Here is a 9,561-nt window from a genome sequence, read left to right on the forward strand (position 1 = left end):
CCAAGCTGTAGCGTCAGACCCAAGAAGACTCGAGGTTGTAATGCTCACCCAAAGGTGCTTCAACAAAGTACTGAGTAAATGTGATATTTCATTTTTTGATTTGTAATACATTTGCAAAAGTTTCTAATAACCTGTTTTGCATTGTCATTATGGGGTATTGTGTGTAGTATGATGGGGAAAAATATATATATATATCCATTTTAGAATAACGAAATGTGGAAAAGGTCAAGGGTCAATTCTTTCCAATGCACTGTATACTAGACAGGTGTGTGCTCCAAATCATGCCCAATCAATTGAATTCTACCACAGGTGGACTCTAATCAAGTTGTAGAAACATCTCAAGGATGATCAATGGAAACAGGATGCACCTGAGCTCATTTTTCGAGTTTCATAGCAAAGGGTCTGAATACTTATGTAAATAAGGTATTTCTATTTTTATTTGTAATACATTTGCACACCAAAAATGTCATTATGGGGTATTGTGTGTAGATTGATGAGGTAAAAAAAATATTTTAATCAATTTTAGAATAAGGCTGTAACGTAACAAATGTGGAAAAAAGTGAAGGGGTCTGAATACTTTCCGAATTACAGGACAAACATAGGTACATGTAAGCATTCTCAGAATGTGCATTTTTACAAGGTATCAGCTGATGGTGACTTAATGTTGTTGCTAGCAAATCGCGCGACACAGTTATCTCGATGTAAAATGAGTTGAGCATTCATCAGCTATAGCAACATGAGTACAGTTACAGTATTTAAATGTTTTTGTTTTTGTTTTGGTTTTATTGCATTAAACATGGTTAGGTTCCTATCAAACCTAATATAAGGTTACACAATTACATTTCAACACTCAAGCACTGATTTAAAAAGTAAACACTGGGGATAAATGAAGACATTACTAAACGAGGTTCCGTGGCATGGAGAAGGTTATGAAGACATGTATTACTGCATTCCAGATGTGAAATGTAGCAAGATGAGGTGGTGCGTGTGTAGTGTCAGTCTTCCTCTTGGTGTTGAGGGAGCGACTCTTGGCCTTACAGAGTGGACAGACAGGAGCGTTACGATGGATCTGCTGATGTAATTACAGTCATTTAGCAGGCGATTTTATCCAAGAGCGACTAATTGCATTAATTTTAAGGTAGCTAGGTGATACAACCACATCACAGTCGTAGTAAGTACATTTTCCCTCAAAGTAGTTATCAGCAAAGTCAGTGCCAGTAAGAAAGACACGTGCAGGTTATATTTTTCCATAACATTTAGTAATATGGAGATAATATAAGCGAAATCGAATTGTTTCTTTTTGGAGCAGCCATGATCTAATCCCACCCCAGTACAGCTAGGTGGCGGTAAGGAATCATTGTTAATAGCGCTAAACTGGTTATTTTTATGGTGGTTTTGTTGTGCTTTTGCGTGCAAACATTTGGAGAACGTTTGAGTTGCTAGCAGTCTTTATAATCTCACAGCTAGCTAATTAATCCACCAGTTTGGGGACACACAATTGGGCTAACATTTCCTTTCTTCACGTATAAGGTTAGATTGTCACGTTTTAGTTTTGAGTTGCACTTTACTATAATCGTTGTTCAGTTTGGGCTAGAAGCTAGCTTGATGTTCTGCAGCAGTACAGCTAGTTAGCCAGTTTAGCTACATAGTTAGCGTCAATCCGACCTTTGTCATCTCTTCTGATTGCGTGATTCGGTTGTTCGGAAATCGATCAGAGAATCCCTGAAAATAATAGCTACATCATAGTGGCCACTGTCTTTGATATTAGTTCGGTTTGGTCAACGCTTGAAAGCCGTAAGTTACGTTAGCCTTAGCCTGCCATAGTGGTCGCCCGTACTGTACCATTCAGCTTATGTATGAAATTCTAGCTAACTATCATCTATTCAGTAATGCATTCGTGATACAGTTCGGTTAAAGGGAGCATAATCCGCAGTCCCCTTTTATTTCCGTCGTCACATTTGAATCAATCTGAATGTTTTATTGTTTTTGTTAACAGGGTTTGAGCCCATTATGGACCATCACAAGATAATCCACGATACCCTGCAGGAGTTCATTCAGACATACATTCCCGATGAGACCTGAGTTCACTGGATGATGTGTTGCTCTCCTAGCATCACTGGAGTCCTGAGGATCTGGGCTCTCAGGAGAGTGTGGAGGAGAACTTTGACGTAGAGGTCTTTGTAGAAATGCTGGAGGCCTTACATTCCTGGCTTTGCTGAAATCGACAGTGTTAAAAGTTTGTGATATGATGTTCAGCCTGGCTTCAAAACTAGCTGCAGCCCGGAGTTCAGAAAATAGTGTGCTCTAAGGCTAGAATGGAGGTACCACTGACCAGTCAGTGCTACCTCCACTGGGTCTCCAGTGAGAGAGAAGCACTGCCCCTTACTGCACAGACTTGAGGGGGCCACCGCCAAGGTGCCATTCTCTCTGAGTCGGGAGGTCTCTGGTGAGTCTCTCCTGCTGGAGATGTTCCCCAAGTGCAGCCTATCAGGAGGCCAGGAGTGCCTTGTCCATTGCTAAAGGTGACATGGAGGAGGCTGTCCGCCTCATCATCGAAGGAGACATCCAGCTCAGCCCCACACCTCTCACCGTTAACTATGGGAAGATGGTTTCCCCCTCAGGCAGAGCAGAAGATGAAAGAGAGCATCCTGGAGAGAAGTAACATGCTAGTGGACAGGGAGGAGGAGTGAGAAAACACACAGGCCTGTTGTACCTAAAGATGCCCCCAAGAACTGGTGCGTCTACCACAGCAACCAGGTGGTGACCACAAAGAGGGGAGCGGTACCAACTGGTGAAGAAAGAGGAGCCGGTCAGCATCAAACCCGCACGCAAATACAGGTTCCATTAATGACTGACTGGCACTCTTCTGGAAGACCAGCTGGTTACTTTGTTCTTTACATATCCTTTCTTATTGCCTTGTTTTTTTGTTTGCCTGGTTATGGAAAATGTTTGTTTTTGGTATGGTTATATAAGATTCTGATTTGAAAAATGCGTGGCCATCGTCTTGCTTTAAATATAATTTATCTTCTGCAGTGATTCTCTGGCATCATTGTTTTGTTCTCTAGATGGGTCATAATGTGCTCTTTTAGTGGGCTGTCCATGTCTAAAGAGACTTGAAGAACCGTTACATTTGATTCTGTTGTGTTCATACTCTGTACTTTTTTGCCATTTCAGCAGGTCTGACATGGTACTGATAATTTTTTGTCAGTTATTATTCTGTATTGGTATTATTCTGGCAGGGGGACTTAAAGCGATTTGGTGCCCGTTCAAAACACTATTTTCAGTACTGTATCGCAATACCTTATTCCCAGAGGTGGGTAGAGTAGCCAAAAATTGCTACTCAAGTAAAAGTACTGTTACTTCAGAATAATATGACTCAAGTAAAAGTAAAAAGTAAAGTCATCCAAATAATTACTTGAGTAAGAGTAAAAAAGTACTTGGTGAAAAAACTACTCAAGTACTGAGTAACTGTTGAGTAACGTCCGATTTATTTTTTAACACAAGACAACAATCAGACAGACAAAAATAAAAAATAATCACTTTAATGAATTACAAAATAGCTTAAATTAAAATAATTCAGGTAAATTCAAGTATAAAAAAATTAAAAATAATAAATAAAAAATAAATAAGCACAAGTAACACAAATTTCCAAACCTTTATACTTTTTTTTTTACCAGGCAGAACTAGAACGAGGCAGCCAAAACTCATAAACTGTGTGTGTGTCTCCACAGTGACAGAACAACAGAAGGAAACACACAAACGTTTCTACCAGGTAGTGCTGAACAGAAAACTGCACACCAGAAGGAAGCGGTCAACGTAAAATAATCAATAGGTGTTGATTAGGCCTACTCAGTACCTTTGTATTGCATGGCAAGCAACAGCCCTTTTTCTGTGTGCTTAGAAATGAATACTCTGATCTGTGATTAGACCACACTGCACATCTCACGAGCAGAGGAAAAGAGCAGCAGTACACATCAACTGAAAAAGCACCAGTCCATGATAGATGGCCAATAAAACAATATTGCAGGCCTAGTATCCCAGAACACAAATTAAGCTGAATGCATGTTCTCTAAAATGTATTAGAGGAGAGTGATGTAGTTGTAGATCGGGCATTATGTTTACTTCCAGTTCCAATATCTAACAATAAAAGTCAGCAAAAAAAAAGTCACACTAACTATATTGCCACCCTCGTGGTTTGTCACTGACACACTATAATCCTAAATGACAGTAACATTATACAGAGTTATATAGGTCAATGTCTACTGGTTCACATTTGAATTGATAAACAAGTATATTTACCAGCATTTAAGATGTTCTCTCTGCTGGTCCAGGATGTTCTGAATCTTAGTGGGACTATTGCTGCTGCAATCAGCTCAGGCTCTCATACGCTCTCCAAAACGTTTCTGATCCCTTTGCTGCAGGGCGTGAACAAGAGGTGTGCAGACATTTTGCAAGTTGACTCCAACTTCTTCAACTTGTCCGTAACTGGTAAAGTGTTAGGCAGCAGGAGGCCCAGGCATGCAGATGATTCCCCTTGGAGGATATTAAGGGCCATTGGCAACAGGCTTCATCACAGCAGCATACTGAGCCAAAAACCCATTTTCAGCTGGATTGAACCTATAAAAAGATGTAACGATAAAACAATTACCTATAGCTTATTTCGCAATGTCTTTATTATGCATTGTACATATTAAATACAATATATATATATATATATATATATATATATATATATATATAGTATATTTCATTCAAGTCATCCACAATTGTCACACCACCATGCAAAGAAAACGTAGTTACTTGAGACAAGTGGATTCACCCATTAATCAGCAAGGCTATTTACTTTATTATTGTTTAAAAACAAAATATACATTTTGTCAACTTACATCTTTATTCTAATGCTGTGCAGACATTGCGAATTGCTTGTTCTCCTTGCTCTCGGTGAATGCGCACAATCCCTTTCTGACAGCGAGGAACAGGAGCTCCAGTGTGTCTGATTGGGTCGGAGAAACTGCAGCTTGCATTCACAGTTCCACTGTTTCATGAGCCATGGTTGACCTGCTGGTTTTATTCCAAAGAGCAGACATTTTGCAAAAGCAGACCGAGACAACCTCTTGTAGGTTTCAGTTCAGCTCCTCCTGCAGCAGTGGCATCAACTGTGGATATAAGATTGAGGAGATGGCATGCACACTTTTGGTGCCTTGGAAGTTGGTACTCAAGGCCTGTGTTGTCATCCAGAATTGCAGACATCTTGATACTCCACCTCTGACTCACTCTGATCTTCTGTTGCATCATCAAGGGTGGAGTCACTCTCCTCTTGTACATTGATGGCTTCCTCCTTTCTTCTCACCATAATCGAAAGGGAAGTTTGAGGCACTGTCTGTTGTCGTCCTGGTCACTTTTCCCTGATGTGGTACTCAGAATGTATTTCCTCTAATGCAGCAGCAAGGACATCAAACGCATAGTGCGAGAGCCTTTGACAGGTCTACAAGCCAATGTGAGTGCCTCTCCAGTGAGGTGTTGTCTATCCAGTGACAGGTGACACCTAAGTAGCTACAGTTAGCAACATAAAGTTCACAGCACTCAGCTTTTTGATGATTATGCTCTTCTTGTGTTTTGCAGCTTCTTGTATTCTTGTGCATAACGTTTTCCTTGTCATTACTGTATGAGGTTGCCGAAGGTTTCATCAAAGTCTTGAAGGATGGCGCCTCAACCACAGAAAATGGGTTGGTTGGCCTCACATACAAATGTAGCATCAGGGCTTGTCAAGCGTTGCTTGTGTTACCTCGCCCTGGGGCGGCAAAGGCTGTGATTTTTGCATTTTTCACAAGAGTATCACTGAAAGAGGAGGACTTACGCTTTCTGCGGTTCTCTAGTAAGTCTGTGTACTTTGCCAGTTTGTTGGGGTGAATCCACTGTGGACAAAAAAAATCTGTGAGGCTACAGGAGATCGAAGACATTAAAAGAGACTTATTATCACATCAAATGTGGATATATATATATATATATATATATATATATATATATATATATATATATATAGAAAATGTTTAAAACATATGTAACCTAAAAGACAAACATTCGCCTATCCACATAAAAAAAAACGAATTTAGGAAACTTATCGCTACATGTTTCCTCAAGTTAGATGTTGAGTTCTTGAATGCTGAAATGTCCGTTTGTTTTGGTAGAACAGAAGACACCGCATAATGTGCGTTCTTTTCGCACTTTTACTAAGGTAACATGCTTTCAATATGAGGCCAGAAGTGCGGGTGTTCCTCCTCGTCTGTGTCTGCATTGCGGACGGCTAATTCTGACATTTTTGTGTTGCTAAGACTGTAAAAAGCCAACCCCGTCCGCCGCTGAGATTGAGTATGGTAAAGTGACGAGACTGCACAACTACGTTTGATTGGTGAAACACAGTCACGTGGTAGAGCCTTAGCGGAAGTCTCTCTCTCTCTGTCAAAATAAAACATTAAAAATAAAGCAATGCGGGGGATAAAGACAATGACGCGTAGAATACCAAAGAGGTAAAAAAAGAAAAGTGAACGACCTCATTGTAGCCTAATGTAGAGTACAGATTCTTCTTCACAAATCTACTCAAGTAAAAGTAAAAAGTATAGTGATTTAAAACTACTCCTAGAAGTATAATTTTTCAAAAACTTACTCAAGTAAATGTAACGGAGTAAATGTCCAACTCGTTACTACCCACCTCTGCTTATTCCTCTTATGAGGGTACATTTCGTCTATTGAGCCTGTGGACCCTTAACCTGTGCGTTTAAAAATAAATAAAAAAAATAAAATAAGTTATGTTTGCAACCTTGTAACAAATGCAGTGCCATGTTGGAGGAAGTTGGAGTTCCCAAGACTGAAGTGGCATTTCAGGGAGTGAAAAAGGCCCTTTTCTATGACCTAGGTACGGAGGAGGACGAGGCACTGGGAGATCTACAGCAGGAGAATGATAACACAGATCAACAATCAACTGAACCCAGAAACTGCAGGCTGAGGGGAGGAGAGAGAGCCAGGAGGAGAAGGGGGAGAGAGCAGCCCTCGGAGGGAGGGAGGGAGGGAGGGGGAGGGCAGCGGTTGCAGAGTGAGACCTGTAGGAGGATGATCATACAAGTACACAGAAAAACAGAACCAAGAGAGGAGAGGGAAGCCCCCGAACCCTAAAGGACAGAGGGAGAGACAGGGAAAAAAGAGCTGCAGAGGAGCAGACAGCGGAGAGCGAGAGAGTCTGGACCTCTGCAAGAGTAAGGAGCAGGACCAACCCTAGTTGTCCAGACTGGGACCCAGCCGGTTCCCCTACAGCTCGCTCTGTCCAGACGGGACCCAGCCGTCCCCCTACAGCTCGTCTCTGTCCCTTCTGTCCAGACTGGGACCCGGTCCCAACAGCTCATCTCTGTCCTGCTGTCCTGACTGGGACCCAGCCCGGCCCCCTACAGCTCATCTCCTGTCCTTCTGTTCAGACTGATGGACTGCAGCGGTTCCCAACAGCTCATCTCTGTCCTGCTGTCCAGACTGGGACCTAGCCGGTCCCCCAACAGCTCGTCTCTGTCCAGACTGGGACCCAGCCGGTCCCCCAACAGCTTGTCTCTGTCCTGAAGCTCCAGACTGGGTCTCAGCCAGTCCCCTTACAGCTCATCTCTGTCCTGAAGCTCCATACTGGTAACCAGCCGGTCCCCCTACAGCTCATCTCTGTCCTGCTGTCCTGACTGGGACCCAGCCAGTCCCCCTACAGCTCATCTCTGTCCTGAAGCTCCAGACTGGGACCCAGCCAGTCCCCCTACAGCTCATCTCTGTCCTGGGAAGCTTTGGGCCCAGACGTACCCAGCCAGTCCCCTACAGCTCATCTCTGTCCTGAAGCTCCATACTGGTACCAGCCGGTCCCCCTACAGCATTCTGTTCTGAAGCTCCAGACTGGTACCCAGCCAGTCCCCTACAGCTCATCTATGTCCTGAAGCTTCAGACTGGACACCCAGCCAGTCCCCCTACCGCTCATCTCTGCCGAGCTCCAGACCTGGTATCCAGCAGTCCCCCTACAGCTCATCTGTGTCCTGAAAGCTTCAGACTGGTACCCAGCCAGTCCCCCTACCGCTCATCTCTGTCCTGAAGCTCCAGAATGGGACCCAGCCAGTCCCCCTACGGCTCATCTCTATCCTGAAGCTCCAGAATGGGACCCAGCCAGTCCCCCTACAGCTCATCTCTGTCCTTCTGTCCAGACTGGGTCCCAGCCAGACCCCCTACAGCTCATCTCTGTCCTTCTGACCAGACTGGGACCCAGCCGGTCCCCCTACAGCTCATCTCTGTCCTTCTGTCCAGACTGGGACCCAGCCGGTCCCCCAACAGCTCATCTCTGCCCTGAAGCTTCAGACTGGGACCCAGCCGGTCCCCCAACAGCTCATCTCTGTCCTTCTGTCCAGACTGGTACCCAGCCGGTCCCCCAACAGCTCATCTCTGTCCTGAAGCTCCAGAAATTCACAGATGAGATGAGATAGGTAAAATAATATTACTCTTAACATAACTATCTTTTGGTTGTATGTCTCTACTGGCTGTCATTTACTGACACAGTGTGTGTGTGTGTGTGTGTGTGTGTGTGTGTGTGTGTGTGTGTGTGTGTGTGTGTAAGACTGTGGACACAGCTGCATGACCCGTCAGTGTGTGGCGTTTGTGTGCAGTAGCAGGCAGCCTTGTCCCTGAACACCTTCATAAGGAGTAAGATTACTCAACTAGACTCTAACACAATGGAGGATAGACTACAGGCGGCAGGTAGCCTGGCGGGTAGGAGCGTTGGGCCAGTAACCCAAAGGTTGCTGGTTCAAATCCCTGAGATGACAAGGTGAAAATCTGTCGTTCTGCCCCTGATCATGGCAGTTAACCCACTGTTCCCGAGCGCTGATGAGTGGATGCTCGATCAAGGCAGTCCCCCGCAGCTCTCTAATTCAGAGGAAGATGCATTTCAGTTGAATGCGTTCAGTTGACAACTGACTAGGTATCCCCTGCTACACAACACACCTCTGCAACAGGGGTACAACACAACACTCCTCTGCAACAGGGTACAACACTCCTCTGCAGCAGGGTACAACACAACACACCTCTGCAACAGGGTACAACACAACACACCTCTGCAACAGGGTACAACACAACACAGCTCTGCAACAGGATACAACACAACGCACACACCTCTGCAACAGGGTACAACACAACACAGCTCTGCAACAGGATACAACACAACGCACACACCTCTGCAACAGGGTACAACACAACACAGCTCTGCAACAGGATACAACACAACGCACACACCTCTGCAGCAGGGTACAACACAACACAGCTCTGCAACAGGATACAACATAACGTACACACCTCTGCAACAGGGTACAACACAACACAGCTCTGCAACAGGATACAACACAACGCACACACCTCTGCAGCAGGGTACAACACAACGCACACACCTCTGCAGCAGGGTACAACACACATGGTACAGTACAGACTGCTCACAGTATCTGTGTTCTTTTCTGTTTAGGTCCTGTACCTGCTGATTACAATGTTATTATAATCCGT

At 44.1% G+C, this 9,561-nt stretch overlaps 1 pseudogene; it reads left to right on the plus strand.

Moving 5' to 3' along the window:
• Positions 1-2,010: 2,010 nt before the first annotated feature.
• On the plus strand, positions 2,011-2,848 carry LOC123489877 (annotated as a pseudogene).
• The last annotated feature ends 6,713 nt before the right edge of the window (positions 2,849-9,561 follow it).

Source organism: Coregonus clupeaformis, unplaced genomic scaffold, assembly GCF_020615455.1.
Source record: "Coregonus clupeaformis isolate EN_2021a unplaced genomic scaffold, ASM2061545v1 scaf3396, whole genome shotgun sequence".
Taxonomy (NCBI): domain Eukaryota; kingdom Metazoa; phylum Chordata; class Actinopteri; order Salmoniformes; family Salmonidae; genus Coregonus; species Coregonus clupeaformis.